At 37.3% G+C, this 18,819-nt stretch overlaps 1 protein-coding gene across 3 annotated transcripts in view; it reads right to left on the reverse strand.

The window, feature by feature from the left end:
* Nucleotides 1-15,698, reverse strand: part of efr3bb (EFR3 homolog Bb) — a 36,999-nt gene extending 21,301 nt beyond the window's left edge. The window contains exons 1-2 of one of the 3 annotated variants that reach the window (XM_079888232.1): nt 15,546-15,698; nt 14,955-15,121 (exon numbers count right to left, since the gene is read on the reverse strand). The gene's annotated coding sequence lies outside the window, so the exon portion shown is untranslated. Of the gene's footprint in view, nt 1-8,155; nt 8,414-13,097; nt 13,206-14,954; nt 15,122-15,545 lie in introns of those variants that run through there. The other 2 variants (XM_079888234.1, XM_079888233.1) reach the window with 2 other exon arrangements.
* Between the last annotated feature and the right edge of the window lie 3,121 nt (nt 15,699-18,819).

The raw sequence follows: 18,819 nt of genomic DNA on the forward strand, positions 1-18,819 counted from the left end.
CAATGAGGAGTTCTTGTAATCAACGTGTTGGATGCAGGAGAAATGGGCAGGAATAAAGATCTGAGCGGCGACTTTGTCGAGGGCCAAATTGTTATGGCAAGGGTTGCATGGTCCAATAAGTCCCGGATTCTTTTACATCGCATGGATGGCCGTGTACATGTGCGGCATTTATCTGGTTAAGTAATGGCATCTGGATGCACTGTGGAGGACAAGTTGGTGGAGGGAGTGTGATGCTCTGGGCAATGCTCTGCTGGGAACACTGCGGGTCCCGCCATTCATGTGGACATAAATTTGACATGTGCTACCTACCTAAACATTGTTGCAGACTAAGTACATCCCTTCATGGCGTTCTCTGGTAGAAGTAGCCTCTTTCAGCAGAATAATGAAGCCTCCATATTTCCCAGATCTGAATCCAATTGAGCTCTGTGGTATGTGCTGGACCAACAAGTTAGATCCACGGTGGCTCCACCTCACAACCTACGGGGCTTGAAGGATCTGTGCTCAGCTGCATAAAGCACCTTAAGTGTTATTCTCCCTTAAGAACGCCCTTAAGTTTCACTTAAACTTAAGGGTGTTGGAAAAAAATAGGCTAATTGTTAAGTGTTGCTTAAAGGGTAAGTTCGGTATTTTACACTTAAAGCCCTATTTACAGATCGTTTCTGATGAAATAGAACGGTTAAGATTAAAATTTGGACACATGCTGCTGTCCCGAGAATTTTAGGTTTCTTTCGCTTTCCCCAAAACCTCTAGAATGGGTGTATAGGTGCACTGGAACAATCCTTCATAAAACGCATTAAACTTTCGTTTACAAAGACGTGAAACTCACCGAGTGGTCAGGGGTGTTCACTGATATGCTCACACAAAAATCGCTGCAAAAGATGCTTTCCAACAGGTGTTTTACCATTCGTTGTAAAACTGTGGATCTATTTTTCCAAACGCCTCACACCCGTAGATTCTTCCGTTGAGAGCTTGAATAATAGACACTCCAGCCCAGTTGGTGGCGATAATGCACCTTTGCCAATTGCAAGCAAACCGCTGGCATTTCATTGAATACACAGAAGAAGCAGAAGAAGTAGCGGCGGAGTAAAGGCCCGTTCACACCAAGCACGATAACTATAAAGATAACAATAAAGATAACTATATATGCGTCCACACCAACGGCCGATAACAGTCTTTTTATTCTAAGCACGCGCTCGCCCGGATGATCCAGATCCATTTTAAATGCGCGAGACCTTTAAATTAGAGTGGATTCTGATTGGCTGTCAGTGTTTTATCGTTCGACAGCTGGAAAAAAATCGTTCTGAAAGTTATCCCAACGATATCGTTCCTCATATCTTTATCGTTATAGTTGTGGTGTGAACTCTGTTATTCTTTAATATGGAGAACGATTTTTAGAATTATATCTTTATCGTTATCTTTATAGTTATCGTCCTTGGTGTGAACGGGCCTTAATACCGTACCTCACACAGCACATTCAATACAAGTCAATGGAGTTGGACAAAAACTACGATAAAACCTGTTGGAAAGCATCTTTTGCAGCGATTTTTGTGTGAGCATATCAGTGAACACCCCTGACCACTTGGTGAGTTTCACGTCTTTGTAAACGAAAATTTAATGCATTTTAGGAAGGATTGTTCCAGTGCCCATAGGCTGCCATTGTGTAGGTGGGGGGGGAGCGAAATAAACCTAAAATTCTCGGGACAGCAGCATGTGTCCAAATTTCAAATGTAAAATTTTGAGTAAACTATCAATTTGAGTTTCTGTCTCATCTGGTCCTTCTCTTTCATATTTGGTTTTCTTCTTTGTTTTCCTTATATTAACAAATATAGTGTCTATGGCAACAACAGAATTTTATAATGGCAAAACCTGGATCGCTGTCGTGAAAAACTTAAAACTTAACTTTCCCTTACCTAAGAGAACAGTTTACGGGATTATATGCAACACCCGTAAGTCATTCCCTTGGGTAAGGGGAAATCACGCCTTGAGTCTCATACTTAAGGGAAAAACTCAAGGTGCTTTATGCAACCTGGTCCTGCTGCTAACGTCTTGGTGCCAGATAACACAGGACACCTGCAGGGATCTTGTAGAGCCCATGCCTTGGCGGGTCGGTGGTGCTGTTTTGGCAGCACATGGAGGACCAACATAACGGTCATAATGTTTTGGCTCATCATTGTACACATGTACACTACCGTTCAAAAGTTTGGGGTCAGTAATTTTTTTTTTTTTTGTGAAAGAAATGTATACTTTTATTAAGCAAGGATGCATAAAATTAATTAAAAATGGCAGTAAAGACATTTATAATGTTAAAATTTCTTTTTTGCAGCAGCAGCAGCAGCAGAAATGCATTTCTGTAAACTGGTCAGAAACTCTCTTACACTGGTCCTGGTCCAGAGGGCCATCCTTTTTGTTCTAATAAGTGTTTATAACTTCATGGAGCTGCTGGTGTTCCCTGTGTGGGTGTTCCTGGCTACATATAGTTTCTGCTTCCCTTGTTGCTGTCTAGCAAGTTTTTTTTTTTCACACCGACAAATGATGCATTTCACCTCTAATGCTCTCAGACAGCAGAACGGCTCACGTTCAGTCATTAAGCGGTCGTTCCTCTGTAGAGTACAGGAAGACAGCAAGGCTGAGTTATCGCAGGAGTTTAGCCACAGATGGGAAAGAGTGAACTTTCTGTGCCCTTATCTTGTACCAGAATATGTAATGTAGACATATAACTGTCACCATCGATTAATCTGTAGTGTCAACAGGCCAACCAAACTGTCACAGGGGCAAAACTGTGGAGGAAATCAATACATCCGAACACATTCTCTACAGAATGTAAAATCTCATACCGAGAAAGAAAAGAAAATGGCAATTAAAAACAGACAGAAGGAATGAGATTAGAGAAGGAGGTAAGAAAGGAGATGGTGCTAATGACGGTCATTCAAACAGCAGGAAGCGGTTTCCTCCATCACAGGATGCAGTAGAAACAAATCTGTTCCTCTCTCTGATACCGCATGGTTTCGAGCAAAAGCATACATGCACCATCTTTTACTGTTAAAGCCAAAATGTATAGATTCCGCATGTTTAAAAACATCTATAATCTTTAGTGTAAAAGATAAAATATGGGATATTATGCGCTAGAAGAGGCACATGATCATTTTTTTGGTATACTTTTTAAATTGAGAGTGGATGTGACTCCATGCTGATCTGTCCAGAATCCAGAAATCATGCTTCACTGATCTTGATTTATGTCTTAAGACGGATTATCGTCTACATTTATCCATCATGGCATATGTATGAATTAGTCTATCAATACTAATCTCAAAAATTGTTTTTGCTAAAACATGTTAACTAAAGGGAAAAAAACATAAATTGCAGATAAATAAATAAATAAATAAAATATATTTAAAGAAAGAATGAAAACAGGAATGTATATATTATTGTACTGTATATATATTATACTGATATATAAATGATAAATACAATAAAAATGTATTATAATAATATAATAAATATTTAGTCTTTCATTCTGTCAAAGCCATGATAACACAAATCAACTAAAGGCCTCTAGACCTCAAGATATCATAGATACTAAGGGTACATGAGGATTAAAAGGGTTATGGCATGGAATTTTTATTTTAATAATTAAATATGTACCTTATAATTTTAATAAAGTTTTTTTTGTACAATAAATAAATAAATAAATAAATAAATAAATATGTGGAAAAACAATTATTTTCAAACTTCATTCTATGTCTGAAATGGTCCATTTTTAAGGGGCGGCTCCTTTAAGGCTTGTCAGTAAACGGCCACAGTTATGATTGGCTAACGTCATTCCATAGAAACAATATCATCATTTACAGACAAAGCGTTATGAAATCATTTACTGACAGTTTGTGATGCAGCTGCTGTCAGATTCAATACAGCTGACTGCTTCATCTTACAACAAAAGTTTCTTTGCGAGCTCTCATTACATAGTGTCTCGTTTACAAAAAAAATGCTTCAAAAAAACATATAATCCTCCGACACGATCCGGACTTAAAATAAACCATCCACTTTGTTTCCGACGCTGGGATCCTTCTGAAGTCTGTACAGACAAGCAAACGAGCTGTTTTAACTGGACGCGTCAAAGCAAATGTCCTTTCATTCTTTCATTAGTCCTGTTAACAGACTGCAGTGTGTGGAGAATGTCAGAAACTGAACCCGCTATACTGTATCCAGTGTGACAGCGTCAGTGATTATAATTGCTTCTATTTTCTTTTGACGCAACGCAATGCTAACATCAAGTGTAGGCAAATGTCAGCAGTTAAGCGAGTGAATGCCATGCCAGTGGGCATGGCCTATGGTGTGATGATGTATAATTTTTCGTTGAAGACTTGCTCTGGAGGCACGCATATGGAAATGTATTTGCCCGTGTGACTTCACAGGTCACCCAATTTCAGAACGAGCTATTTTTCAAGCTTGATTAAATAAATGCTTTGTTTATAATGAGGACGTTTTAAGCTATGAAACATGCAGGATGTTGTACAAAGACCTCTTATATGTCAAAATATCAAGGTATATTTGTTTTCTCATGTCATGACCCCTTTAAACAGATTCTCTCTCTCACACACAAACAAACAGACTGTCAGTTATCAGCAATCAGTGCTGCTCATGAGGCATTTTTCAGGCTGAGTCTCAAGGCTGAATCTAGAAACCTCCTGCTTCCTCTCTCAGGCACCTGCGTAAATTCACAATCAGTACACCATTCCCAGCTGCAAAAGAGCCTTGATTATGTAGAGAAGGTTCCCTGATTACAGTGGAAGAATATGTTCGCTACGATTACTCAGGGTACGTCGATCAAATCACTCGATACACTGCCCTACAACACAGGGCATTCACAGGGTATTCAGCTAGTTACAATTTGCAGTGCGTGAGTAGGTACCATTACCATTTAAAATTTCAGAATTTTGCAAAGGAAACAACTATACATCAATATATCAATAGAGCCCTACATGAAGTTTGGCTAAAATAAATTTCATTTCAAAAGCTACAGGCATCTTTATTAGTAACAATTAAAAATACATATATTGCTAATTAAATTGCATTTATTTTCATTTTAAAGCTTGCAACAGTAATTTCTGACAAAATGTAAGAAGTTTTAAGCTATTTAGATTCATTTCACCTCTCAAGAGTGAAGAGCATTACGTGAAACACAATAAATCTCATATGCCATTGGTCAGACAAGAAACTCAAATTCCATTGTTTTAAAAGGACCCCAGAAATATTGTGTTTTTACCTTTCAGGGGGAATTAATCTGCAAATGGCTTACTTATAACTGTTTCTACATATTAATTTCACTATTTGTATTGAGATCTCACTATTAGTACAGAAATACAACTGCAACATGTAGATACACACACACACACATTCAGCAATGTGAACTGCTCAGTGGGTCAGCATTAGGAGATGCTGTGCTGCCCTTCAGGAATGTTATATAACACACACAGCCAGGGACCACAATCTTCTATTTTTACACGAGATCGGAGAAGGGCCGCCTCAACAGACATCTCCAGCGAACACACACACACCTCTATCTGAAACCATGTTATTGTCTATCCTGTTAATGCCCAGGATAGACAATAACATGATTTCAAAAAGTCCAACAACACTATGGGCCAAATATATTAAATGGTAAATTAGCATGAGAGCGAAACATCAAAAAAAGCACAGATGGGAGTGGAAAGTTCTGCGCGTGATCTACTGACGACGCTCAAACACAGACGGATCATTTCCATGACCAACGCAATCTACCAAGAGCAGCACAAATTAGCATCTGGTTTAAGACTTTTTTTGGGGCGGTAAATTGATGAGTGCAAACCTTAGCAAATCACCTTGCATGATTCATTTGAATACTCTCCTCCCATAAATTTTGCGTCTGAAGGGGAAACTCCAACAAATGCATATGCAATAAGGTCAGTCGCAAAGATAACTGTGTCCATGCTTTTTCAGCACAGATTTTTCACTGCATTTCTTTAGTAAATCCTGACAGCAGTTTTTTTTTTAACACCAAAAGAGGGTTTGTGCTGGCACAAGCTGTTAGTAAATCTGGCCCTATATAAGTAATGATGTCAACTGAATTATGAATATTTCCACACTGATCATTAGATTGCATTAGATTCACCTTTAATATCAATGTGCAGAGTAGGGCTGTGCCAGTGAGCGTGACAATCGCACCACCGCAATAGCAGGATATCAGCGGTGGTGGTATGCAGTTTTACATGGATATTGGGACATAAGTTAAGAACAAAGCTTTGTTTTCCAAAGAAATTAATATTAAGCCATATGTAGGCTTTGTACTTGTTCTTGCGATCTGGCTATATAAAGTCATGTGAAAAAGAAAATACACCCTTTTGAATTCTATGGTTTTAAGTATCAGGACATAATAAAATGAAAAAAAAACTCTGGTCCTTGATAGCTCTTAAATTTTGGTAAATACAACCTCAAATGAACAATAACACATGACATATTACACTGTGTCATGGTTTATTTAACAAAAACTAGGCCAAAATGGAGAAGCCATGTATGACAAACTATGTACACCCTTACTGCTTCCATATGAATTAAGAGGGTAAGTAGACTGAACAAGTATGGCTTGATTGGAAGGGTTGCCCAGAGAAAGCCTCTTCTCTCTATAAAGAACATGGCAGCACGGTTTAGGTTTGCAAAGTTGCATCAGAAAAAACACAAGACTTCTGGAACAATGTCCTTTAGACAGACGAGACAAAAGTGGAGATGTCTGACCATAATGTACAGCATCATTTGTTTTGCAGCCACAGGATCTGGGCACCTTGCTGTCATCGTGTCGACCATGAACTCTAATCAGTATTCTACAGTCAAATGTGAAGCCATCTGTCCGACAGAAAAAGCTTGGCCGAAATTGTCTCAAAAATTGCACGATCTGAATGAACGGGTGACAAGAAACCACCCAATGCATTATTTTAGTAACGGATCTAGTATTCTGATCTAATATAATATACACAGAGTTGTCTGATACACAGAGAAGTTTTTTGGAAAGATAACATTTATTTAAAATAATTATTGTCAGATAGAGAGAGGGTTGTACATGTGCATTATCTGCGTCTGTGCAGCATCTCTCTAATAATAATAATGAAGCTGCAAGTTTAAATGCATCAAAAACAGATACATGACCACTTTGCTGTAGCTTTTTAGCTTTTCAGTATGTTTCTGTGCTTCTGAATGTTTATGTGTGCGCGCAACTTGATCTCTTTTGTGTGTGTGTGTGTGTGTGTGCGCTTCAATGAAGGCTGCACATTAATATAAACACAGAAAGATGATCAATCTGTCCCCCAACACTGCCTGGTTCATTTGACTAGTAACAGCCAGATTGTGTCTTCATATTCAAATTTAATTTGTTTTAAAATAAAATAAAAATGTTAAATGTAAGTTTAATCATTTGACAAAAAAAAGATGACATTTAAGGTAAAACAAATCCCCTTAAAAAAAACTTTTAAAAAAGCCCATGGAATTCAATTTAAGGAAGCAAATATCTCCCCATAATGAGAAAATATTTTTTTTTGTCAGAAGGTCATCCTAAATTTTTGGCTGTGCTCCTAAAAAAATGTAAGTGTAGAAACTGCAAGAGTTGAAAGCAGTTTAAGGAAGCGCCTGACAGCAATATCTATGATTGCATTAATCAGCTCTACTGTGACATAATTAGCTGACATGCCATGTTAACTTGTCAACAGGATGTGAATTGTGTCCTGACACATTTGAATTGATAAACATCCATTCGTAATGTGATCTGTTAACAACACAACTAAGTAACTGCACTAAAGGGTCACCAAACATACACAGTGTCTCCAAGACATCCAAGGCATCTCCAAGACAATTCAGCAGATCAAACGGACACACACTTAGAAAACTTTGTCCTTCATAGGAAGCCCATCACCATCAAAGCGATCAAACAAACCTACCATAAAGCAATCTCATGACAGCATCTGTTGGAGAGATCCAGCATGCACACTTGCGTTTATCACGAGTTACTGAGTGCACTAAAGAGAAATCATGCATGAGCGCTCAAGGAATGCTGTCAGGGAAGATTCCGGTTTCCCTTTATTATGCACCAAAGCCTGCAGGACACACACACATAGACAAGCTCAGCGCTTACCATACATTGCTCTTGATGTCAGTGAAGAGGCTCTCTCTTCTCAATCCTTCCCTGCAGCGTCTTAGATGCAGCCACAGAGAGATTTTTGGAGACACTCAATCTACACGCTCATACACATGAGGTCTGGCTGCTTTGACGTCTGAAATTGATGCGATGCAAAACGGGAGCATTCAGACATGCTAATGGACAGTGATGGAGAAAGCTATGATGCTGCTGGGATGACCTTGGTTATTGCACCCGCCTGCACGTACAGGTCTCAAAAGAATAAAGCTCATTTTACATGCACGAGTGTACACCTTCTGCACGCCAATCACCACTCAAAGAAGGAGGAGCCAGAGAGAGAGAGAGGGAGAGAGAGGAGGAGAGTGGGTTGTGCTCATTCATTCTCACCAGAAGCTCCTCCCACATTCTCAATATCTCTCTCTCTCTCTGGTTGTGTTCAGAAGCGAATACTAGTGTACTGCTTACAGTACAGTGGACAGTATATATATCACTGATTCTTATACATGAAACTTAAAAAAAAGAAAAACTGACATATAATTATGTCCTTTTTAAGAAACATTACAATGTCCTGAAAGAAAAAGCAGCTATTTATTATCAATATTGTCAGATTTTAATGAAAATCCTGAATTTATTTATGTATACTAAAAACAACATACACTACCATTCCAAAGTTTGGGGTCTGTAAGATTATACCATACCATACCATACCATACCATCTTCTTCCGCTTATCCGGGGCCGGGTCGCGGGGGCAGCAGTCTAAGCAGAGATGCCCAGACTTCCTAGCCTGGCAAGCCAGACCTACATCAAGATGTTAGGTCTGGCAACTCACCATAGACACGGCTCAATCCAAGGGGCGGGATAAACGGCTGTCTTTCAAATTCCCTCTGCACGCAATAGGACAGGGCTTCAACCAACCAGAGTGTTTTCCCAACAGCGGAGCAAACGTTAGTTGATAGATTCAAGTTTTAAATCTGGCGGGCAAAACTACGAACACATCTTCCTTTTTTAAGAATGACTTAAGTGCCGTTCTTTGCTCTTTTCTCTAAGAAAAACTTAACTCCAAGTCCTCCAGAGTCGCGGCCAAAGCCGATTTGAAAGACTGTTCTCCAGCAGCAGCCGCCATTCTTTGTTTTCAAGTAACGTTAGCAGGGAACCGTCACAACTCTGCCGTCATTATGTTAAGCCCGCCCCGCCTACTCTATACACAATGTGATAGGCCTGACCCAATTTAGGTTTTTACAGCTCCGAAAGTCAATGGAGAGTTGCTAGACTACCCTGGCTGCAAAATAAATTTTGCTGCCGCTAGGGTGCGTCTAGATTTCTAGGCTACAGACTTCCCTCTCCCTAGACCAGGGTTCACCAATCTCGGTCCTGGAGGGCCGCTGTCCTGCAGAGTTTAGCTCCAACCAGCTCCAACACACCTGTTTGAAAGTTTCTAGTATGCCTAATGAGACCTTGATTAGCTAAACTCTGCAGGACAGCGGCCCTCCAGGACCGAGATTGGTGAACCCTGCCCTAGACACTTCCTCTAGCTCTTCCGGGGGGACACCGAGGCGTTCTCAGGCCAGCCGGGAGACATAGTCCCTCCAGCGTGTCCTAGGTCTTCCCCGGGGTCTCCTTCCAATACATTATATTTTTGAAAGATGTCTCTCATGCTCACCAATGCTGCATTTATTTGATCAAAAATACAGTATAGTAATATTGAGAACATTTATTACAAATTTAACTGTTTTCTTTTTAAATATATTTTGAGAATAAATCCTAAAATGTATTTATATTCATTTATTCCTTATTCTGACATTGGAAGGGGACCTTATTATAATATTACCGCCCCTTAATCTGCATGTTTCCATCCACGGCGCCACCATTTGGTTTTCGCAAGCGACAACAGTGTAACCGGTTCTAACACAATGGCAAAAGTTCGAGCAAAGCATGCAAACTGTTGTGTCGTTGGCTGCACAGACGAGCACAGAACACTATATGACCAAACAATCTCACAGCTGTCTTATAAAGACCTCAGGGAACTGTGGGGCGAGGAAAAGCAGCTCATTTGCATTTAAAGGGACACACATAAAAAGGCACGGTTTTGCTCACACCCAAAAAGGGATAACTTTAATAAATGATCAGGGCAGTATGTATTTTGAGCTGAAGTTTCACAGACACATTCTGGGGACACCCATAGATTTATATGACATCTTGTGAAAAGGGGCATAATATGTCACCTTTAATTAAATTAATAAATAGAAAATGTTATGCTTTACACACCTGTTGCAGCCAATTCAGCCATTTTAAGTGTGAATGGCTGTCACATAGCAGTGGTCAAAAAAAGATTTTTTCCATCAGTTCCTCCTCCTAAACTCAGAGATATTGATTCAGACAGGAATTAAATTGAAACCCTCCAAACCCTGGAGTTTGTCTAAAAACACACAAGTTAATTCAGCCTGGAAATTTCTTCAGGGACATCAGAAAAAAAAAAAAAAAAAACACTAACATTTCCAAATCAGATGGCAATTAAATCACAGACTACCACCTGTAAATGCTGAAATTACTTTACATCCCCCTGGGAAATAATTACCGCAGGAACAGGGCTTTAGAGCAGTATGTTAGTGTGCTATTCCAAGCATAGCCTTTCTCTCTCTCAAACTGCATGGTTTTCCTCCTGCAATTCATCACTCTCCTCCTACACACTCTCTCCTCCTCTCACATGTGTGTGCTGTGGAAAACATGCTACACACAAACACCACCGCTAATGTGTAGGCTTTCACAAATGCTAAAAATTCTGCTGGCAGTGGCACTAGATTGCCTTCGAGTTATGCAATTACAATGACAGACATCTTATCTGAAACTCTAAACAAGATCAGAACTAGACTATATCCAGTGTCATAATTGTTAACTAAAACAAAACTATTAATACAGCTTTTGTTCAAGATTAAATATAATATAAATATTCTATGAAAAACTTGAAAGAATCTTTGTCTTTGCAATTAAAAAAACTCGAAAGAATCGCTGTTACTAAAATGACTAAAAACTGAAATAAAAATAAATTACAGCTAAACTGAATTATTTCAAAAACTAATAAAAAAGACAAAAACACAAAAACAAAATTACTGACACTAAAATGAAAATAAAAACTGAAAATACAAAAATAAAAGCTATTTTAAAATATGAATAAACAGATCAATAATATATAAATCAACACTGCTAGACTACAATAGTAATCAAAGGTCTTTTTGAATGTCAAAGCAAACCTGATGCAAATGTCAAATTTAGGCAAATGTACAAAAAAAAAAGAGAAAAAGAAGAAGAAGAAAATATTCATTTGACACCAGCTGTTATAGATCTGGAGCAATTATGAATGCACACATTTTTAGTGACATTTACACAGGAATTTGGCTTGGCCAATTAGCAACTAAATGTGCTTAATTAAAACCAACCAGAGCGCAGATGCCAAGTGTCATAGATGAGTGTTTCCAAGACGACGCAACAAATAAATCTGTCACAATTGCAGCCTCCAGGTATCTCCGCACTGTCATCACTTGCAAGAAATAGTGGTGCTTTAGACTTTGGTTAGTAAACAACCACATAGCAGCCACCCAGAATACCCTAGCAACCATCTAGCAATGACCCAGAACAACTTAGCAACTGCATAGCAACACCTGGCAACCATCCACACCAATCTTGTGCCATTGCATTGCACGTTTTGCATTGGCAGACAACATTCTTACACTTTGTACTTGTCTTTTCACCCTAAAACATACATTTACTTTAAAAGATTTAATCAATCAAGCAATGGCGGCTTGTCAGGTAAAAATGGGAGAAGGACGATTTAATGTTAATAAAATTGCAAGGTATTCTTGAGTGTTTGTTTCAGAAATGCAATTTCACCACAGTAACACCAAAAAAATATTACTTAAGTCAGAATCACCACTGCTCTTCCCCGAATGTCCCAAATCTGCTGGTGTAATTACAATCGGTAAAACTGTGCTCAGGCGAGGGGAAGGGAAGGCAAAATCCATGATAGCCGGACACTTTTGCCTCTGTTGGTTAAAAAAAGTGCAAATCACCATGGAGTCTTTCACTTTCAATGGTTAGAGTGTTGAGAACAAAATAAAAATCACAAAAGGAGGATTCAGTCATCCTTGGCCTTGGTATATCAACCAATCATTGTAGAGACGTAAATTACATGATATTAGTTTGAACTACTACCACTGATAATGTACCAACTACCTTAATTATAGAGAGCAGAGATATTGAATATTTGATCGCCAACACATTTACCAAGCTACCATACAACAGCAGCTACAAATTAAATCAATCAGCTGCACTTAACTGCTAAACGTGTTCTTTTAACAGGACAGAAGGATAGATTTTTGCTTCAAGTGATAGGTTAGGTTAGTGAAACTATATTGTTGTGCTGTACATGTGTCATTTTCTTTAAATTTTCTTTCTAAAAGTGATTTTTTTTTAAAAACTCAGACCTCTACAATTTAGTGTGCCTCCTCTATTTTGAAACCCACCAGAGTTTATTTCTTCAACTGAACACAAAATAAGATATTTTGAAGAATTTGTGTAACCAAAAAGTTGATGGACCCCATTGACTCCCATAGTATTTTTTTCCCCCACTTAATATGAAGTCATTGGGGCCCATCAACTGTTTGGTTACCCACATTTTTCAAAATATCTTATTTTGTGTTCAACAGAAGAAAGAAACTTTCAGATACAGTTTTGGAACAACTTGAGAGTAAGTAAATGATGAGAGAATATTTATATTTTTGGGTGAACTATCCCTTTAGTATCCCGAAATTCTCAAGCCATATGTAATTAAATGTGAATGACATCACTTCAGAGTTGCTCCATGAGCACAATGGCATTCCACTGAGCAAATCTAATTCTGTGAGAAGAATACATCAGTATCCTAGCAGAGACAGGACCTCTTACCACGGCTCGGGCGGTGATCCAGCAGGGTACGGCAGTCCAGTGCCAACCTCCGGGTGGCAACAGGTTCCGGGACAGCCATGGGCATAAGAATATCAGCTCACAAACAACTCTTAAAGTCACAAAAATATTTATTTAGATAACCTCTTGGTTATCTATATAAACTAACAAATGAAAAATATAAGAGAGCAGCCTGTTGTCTTGCAACTCACATTATCCTCTAATGTCCTAAAGTACAGAATGCAGAAAGTAAAGTAATTTGTTGATCCAATACTCAGAAAGCCAAATCAACCGAAATAGAAACTCTCTGAAAAGCTCCCACGAAACACTTCTGAAATAATGTTATTAAATCCTTCAAAATCTTGATTTTTACAACAACAACAACAAAAAAACAAGCAAGCAAACTAAATCCTCTGGTTCTTGCGCTTTCTCAGGTCTCTCTTTTTAAAGTCAATCACTGGGTTTTTGCAGGGTGTTCAGCTCACGGCATCCCTTCAGCTCTGGGCAGATTCCTGTGCCTTGTCTCACTTGCCTTCTCACTGACAGCGTCTCCTCGGTCCGACAAACTCCCACACTCTCTTTCTCTCTGGAGTTTATTGAGACAATGACGGAGGAGGAATAGTGGAACTCATTGTGTCAGTGAGATGTTTATTAATGAGAGAGAGAGAGAGAGAGAGAGAGAGAGAGAGAGAGAGAGAGAGAGAAAAAAATGCAAACTTGCCAAATCCAAGGTCTGTCCTAACAAACATGACTACAAGAAGTAAGCCCAAAAGAAATCTGCACTAGCAGAAACCTTCCAAAAACAAACCTCCAGAGTCTTCTGCAGAATGGAAATTTCTATAATTGACAAATATTTCCAGTTAGTTGCGCAGCACTCTCAAAATCTGAACAAAAGTTTGCAGATTCCATAAAATTGCAGTGACATTTGCGAATTTAGTCAAAACTTTGCTGGCTCACACTGAAGTCACTTTCAAACCATGTAGCTTTCTGGCGGTCATCACCGCAATTTGTATGACCAACATAAGCTAAATCTGCATGTGGAACTTTTTCAGCCCAATGTGAAACATAAACATGGATTAATTATTCAAAATAAGATCAATGAGATGTGAAACAAAATATTGAATAATAGAGGGTGAGGTTTTACTTTAGCGCACTTCCTCTCCATCCCTCGCTCATAGCAGATTGATTAATAAATATATTCAGAAAGATATTCAACCCAAGCCGTCAAACTGATGTCATCAGAGAAGGAAAGCCATTCCAGAGCGAAAGCAAATTTTCAGATTTTGATTCAAACCATGACAAACAATTTTTTCCTGTGTATAAATTTGCACAGATTAATTGATCACCACAAGCCTAGTAATGTGCGCTAACAGAGTAAATAGGGTTCATTTTGATTTCAAGACCATTTTAAAGATCTGCTAAAACTTTAAAGGACAGTTTCTTTGAAAAAAAGATGTGGTGTTTATAAACGGACAATCCTCATTTCTGGGAAACTCCATAAATGCTTCCACCAGACACACTAAATTATGTGGACAATTAAACACAATAGTATTACATACTCTGAACACTAACCAGCGAATTAAAAGCTTTTCAAATAACTCTTAAATAAAGATGCTGTTATACCTGCAATAGGCTACTCAAACAGCACAGCCATATTCAACCAAACCAAACATTCACCTAACTGTTGTAACCAGTTTCCAATTAGGTTATAGTAACTAAAAATACTGTAGTTACTAGTTTACCATGGTGAATTTTAGTAGGTATTCATTCATTTATATACAATCATTATGCGTTTCAAAATGTTACCTGTATGTACTTCACATGCATTGAACCTTAGATAAAGTAGAATAAAGCTCATACCGGTCATGTTTGCTTTCAGGTTACGCCAGATGTCGCTCTTGCACTCAACCAGTTACTGCGACGCACCGGCGTCCAGCGGTCCAAAGCCGGACTTCACGCCAAGCAAGCGGACGCTACTTTCCGTTCACTCACAGTAGGAAAGCCCCAGGATGGTGTGAGGCCTACCGCTAGAGCACATAGATGAGATTCAAAACAGATCCCGCTGCACTTCAACACTGCTTACATTTATAGGTACAATTAACATGTTTGTGCTTTTGTGGGTTTAATAACATCAGTCCAATGTTGTGAAAAATGCTCTTCTTGTAGCTTTCCAATCTGTTATTGTGAGCGATTTCTAACAAAACACGAATGTAAATACTTTGAGTAATTATTCACGTTTTAACAGCGTTTTTCTTTTCATTCAGTTTATAAACTGACTTAATAATAGTCAAATAATATGAAGAACATCTTAAGAAATTAACTGTCTAGACAGGGTGTGTAATATGTACAGTTGTTACTAAAAACAATTGTTTGAACATGCTCGTTTGACATATTAACACTTTCATAACTATATATATATATAAAAACCGAATCTCATATTTATTTCCTCACCGCTTGTTTTCAGTTGCATAGTCTGGTAGAACATTAAGCTCCTCTCATGATCCGTCAACGAGCCCAAATAAATATAAGTGACTCAAATTCACTGCCTCTCATGTAATGACGGTGGTTCCACACAGTAGTGATTCAGACACACACACTTCCTCTGAAAGCTGCACTATTACAGTAAAGCTGCATAGAGGAACTCCCCACTTTCAGATTATTAATTTTTAATCTTTAGTCATTTTAATACGAGTAATAAGAATAATCATCATCATCATCATCTTATTATTATTATTATTATTATGTAACTGCATGAATATTAATAGACAAACCAAATAGATTCATCATACATTAAAATGTCAGTTGCTGATTCCTTTTTTATTATTAATAACAATAATATTGTGAATTAAAATGAATAGCTGAACACATCCATATGAATTCATCATGCATTGAAGTGTCGGTTTATTTTTTATCATTAATAACAATAACACTGTGAATTCAAATTAATAACACTTACAGAACAATTGGTAACACTTTACAATAGGTTTTCAGTAGTTCATATTATTTAACTACATTAGTTAATGCACTGTGAACGTGAAGTAACATGAATAAACAATGAACAGCTGTATTTTTATTAACTAGCCCTCAAAACCTTTTTTGGACAAATGTGGGCAAAATAATTTGTATTCATTTTTTAAAAATACTTTCCTTAATCTGAGCGGTACAAGACTTGGCAACTTTTCCTAAGTTTGCCACCTGAACACACAAAAAAAAAATTGACTCGATTCAAGAATGTTAAGTGGGTGAAAAAAAAAAACTCCTTAATCTCGTGTTTGTGGACAAAAATGGGCACCCATAGGAATGAATGGGAAAAACTGTAATTCAGAGCATTTTTTTGGGGGGAGTCAAAAAAAAAAATCAATAGATCCAACACAATGCATATCATACATACACACAAATGAAGGGGTGATCCTGTACAACAGTCTCATTGTGGCAAACACTCACACTCAGACACACACACACACACAAACACACACAAACACACAGACACACACTAAGAAAGCATTCAATGAGCCAATAACAGAGCCGTTCTTTTTTTTTTTTTTGAATAAAAAGTCACTCACACATAAAAACAAAGAATTGAATGAGCCAATGACTGAATTTTTATTTTATTTTCTAAAATCACCTGTGCACACGCACACACAAACACACACATGCGCACAAGTGCATGAACACATTATAACTATGATTATTGTTTGTTCTTACCTGTTTATTCTTACTTAACACTTACTTTTTTGAGTTATTGTTGTTTATTCTTACCTGTTGGGTACCAATTAGCTTTTTGAGTTATTGAAATTTGATGTTTTGAAATACTTTGTATTTTCCTTATAGCATCATATTTGATGGGTCATATTTGTCTAAGCATATTTTGGTATCTTTGTACAGTCTCACCTAACAAAGATATATATATATATATATATATATATATATATATATATATAATATATAATATATATATAATTTTAACTTGTGATAAAGTAAAAAAACTTGGTGGTTAAATTCATAAGAACAGTGAGTTATAGAGCCTACATGCAGCCCTTTAGTAGAGCCATCTAGTGGCTAATGATATTATTTTTTTTAATTTTTTTTTTTGTTAATTTTTTACCAACATAAGACACCAGATGTCACCAAAGTCATTTATTCTTACCAGTTTTGTACCAAAACATTTTTTTTATATTTTTAAATTTGATGTTTTTTGTTTAAAATAAACAATAAATGATCTACTACTTATTTGTCATATTTGGTCATATTTGTCTAAGCATATTTAGCATTTTTGTATTGTCTCACCTAACACAGATATATATATATATTTTAAATTACAGTTTTAACTTGTGATAAAGTCAAAAAATTACATTTATTATAACATTTTTATAGAGTTCAGCCTATATGCAACCATTGAGTACTAAAGCCATATTTACTATTGAAATAATTGATATTATTGCTTTTTTGTAAAAATTTTTACCAACATCAGACACCAGATGTCACCAAAGTCACCACATTTTTTGAGTTTTAGCTATCTGAATTTAATGAAATGATGTTTTTTACTGAAGTTAAAGAAATATTAAATATAACATAAAAATAAGCATATTTTAAATATAAAATATGGTATTATTAATTTAAATAAATTCAAAAATACCCCCAAAATAAAAAAAAAACACCATAAATTGATAGTTTTTATTTTATTGAAGATAGTGATATAACATTTATTTAAAAAAAATTGTTGGATCACACCTTAGACCCCCGTGCCCACATTTGTCCACATTTACGGAATTAAGGGCTGTAATGTGAATAGGGTTTGAGGGCTAGATGAACAAATACAGTAACAAATGTTTTGCTCATGGTTAGTTCATGTTGGTTAAGACATTAACTAATGTTAACAAATGAAATCTTATTGTAAAGTCTTACCAAATAATTCATAATTTTCTGAGAAATGCCTCTTTAGGTTCCTGGAATCAATGGGAAAGCCTTTTTAATAAGTCTTTTAATTGCACTGAAGTTACAGATGAAGACATATGCTGATGAAGATACTTTCTTAAAGGTGCAGTTAGCGAATTCTGAGAAAGGCTGTTAATAAGTGGATCTCACCAAGCGCCACAACAAACATGTATCCAATCAGCAGTAGGGGGCGTGTCCACTCATGATGGGGGAGGGGCAGGGGCACGGGGAGGACGGGTGCTGTTTTCACAGGATTTCAACGTATGTTTTGTTCATGTAAATTTTTTCATTTTTAGCTTTTAGCAATTTATTTTTAATAAACACTTGAAGTGGGCTATTAAAAAAAGTGTTATTTATATGTTGAATTATGTTTTTTAAAACATACGCGCAGAGTGTGATGTCATATTGTGACTGTTGAAGTGTGCGTAGAAAGAATTTGTCCACTCTCCCGCGAAACGCAAGTCCACCTTCGGTGTTGTGTTAGGTAGGCAGGTTTTTTTTTGTGTTAATTTTTTTACCTGTCACTGTGCAGGCTCTTTTATTGTATATGACAGTGTAAACAGCTCAATATCCCTTTTATTTAAAGGCTTAATTTATGTCCCGTAGACCAGTCTATTGCATTACGATTGCAAGCAGTATCAATAATGTCAAAAATGTGATGTGCAGTCAATTGTCCCAGTGTGTATTTAAGTGATGCCAGGCGGTCATGTGAGCAGTGATGCATTGTGAAGCAAAGCTGATTCAACCACATGATGGCAGCATGTCATGCCATTGCCTGGGCAAGACTCGA

The sequence above is a fragment of the Squalius cephalus genome, assembly GCF_949319135.1.
Source record: "Squalius cephalus genome assembly, chromosome: 12".
Taxonomy (NCBI): domain Eukaryota; kingdom Metazoa; phylum Chordata; class Actinopteri; order Cypriniformes; family Leuciscidae; genus Squalius; species Squalius cephalus.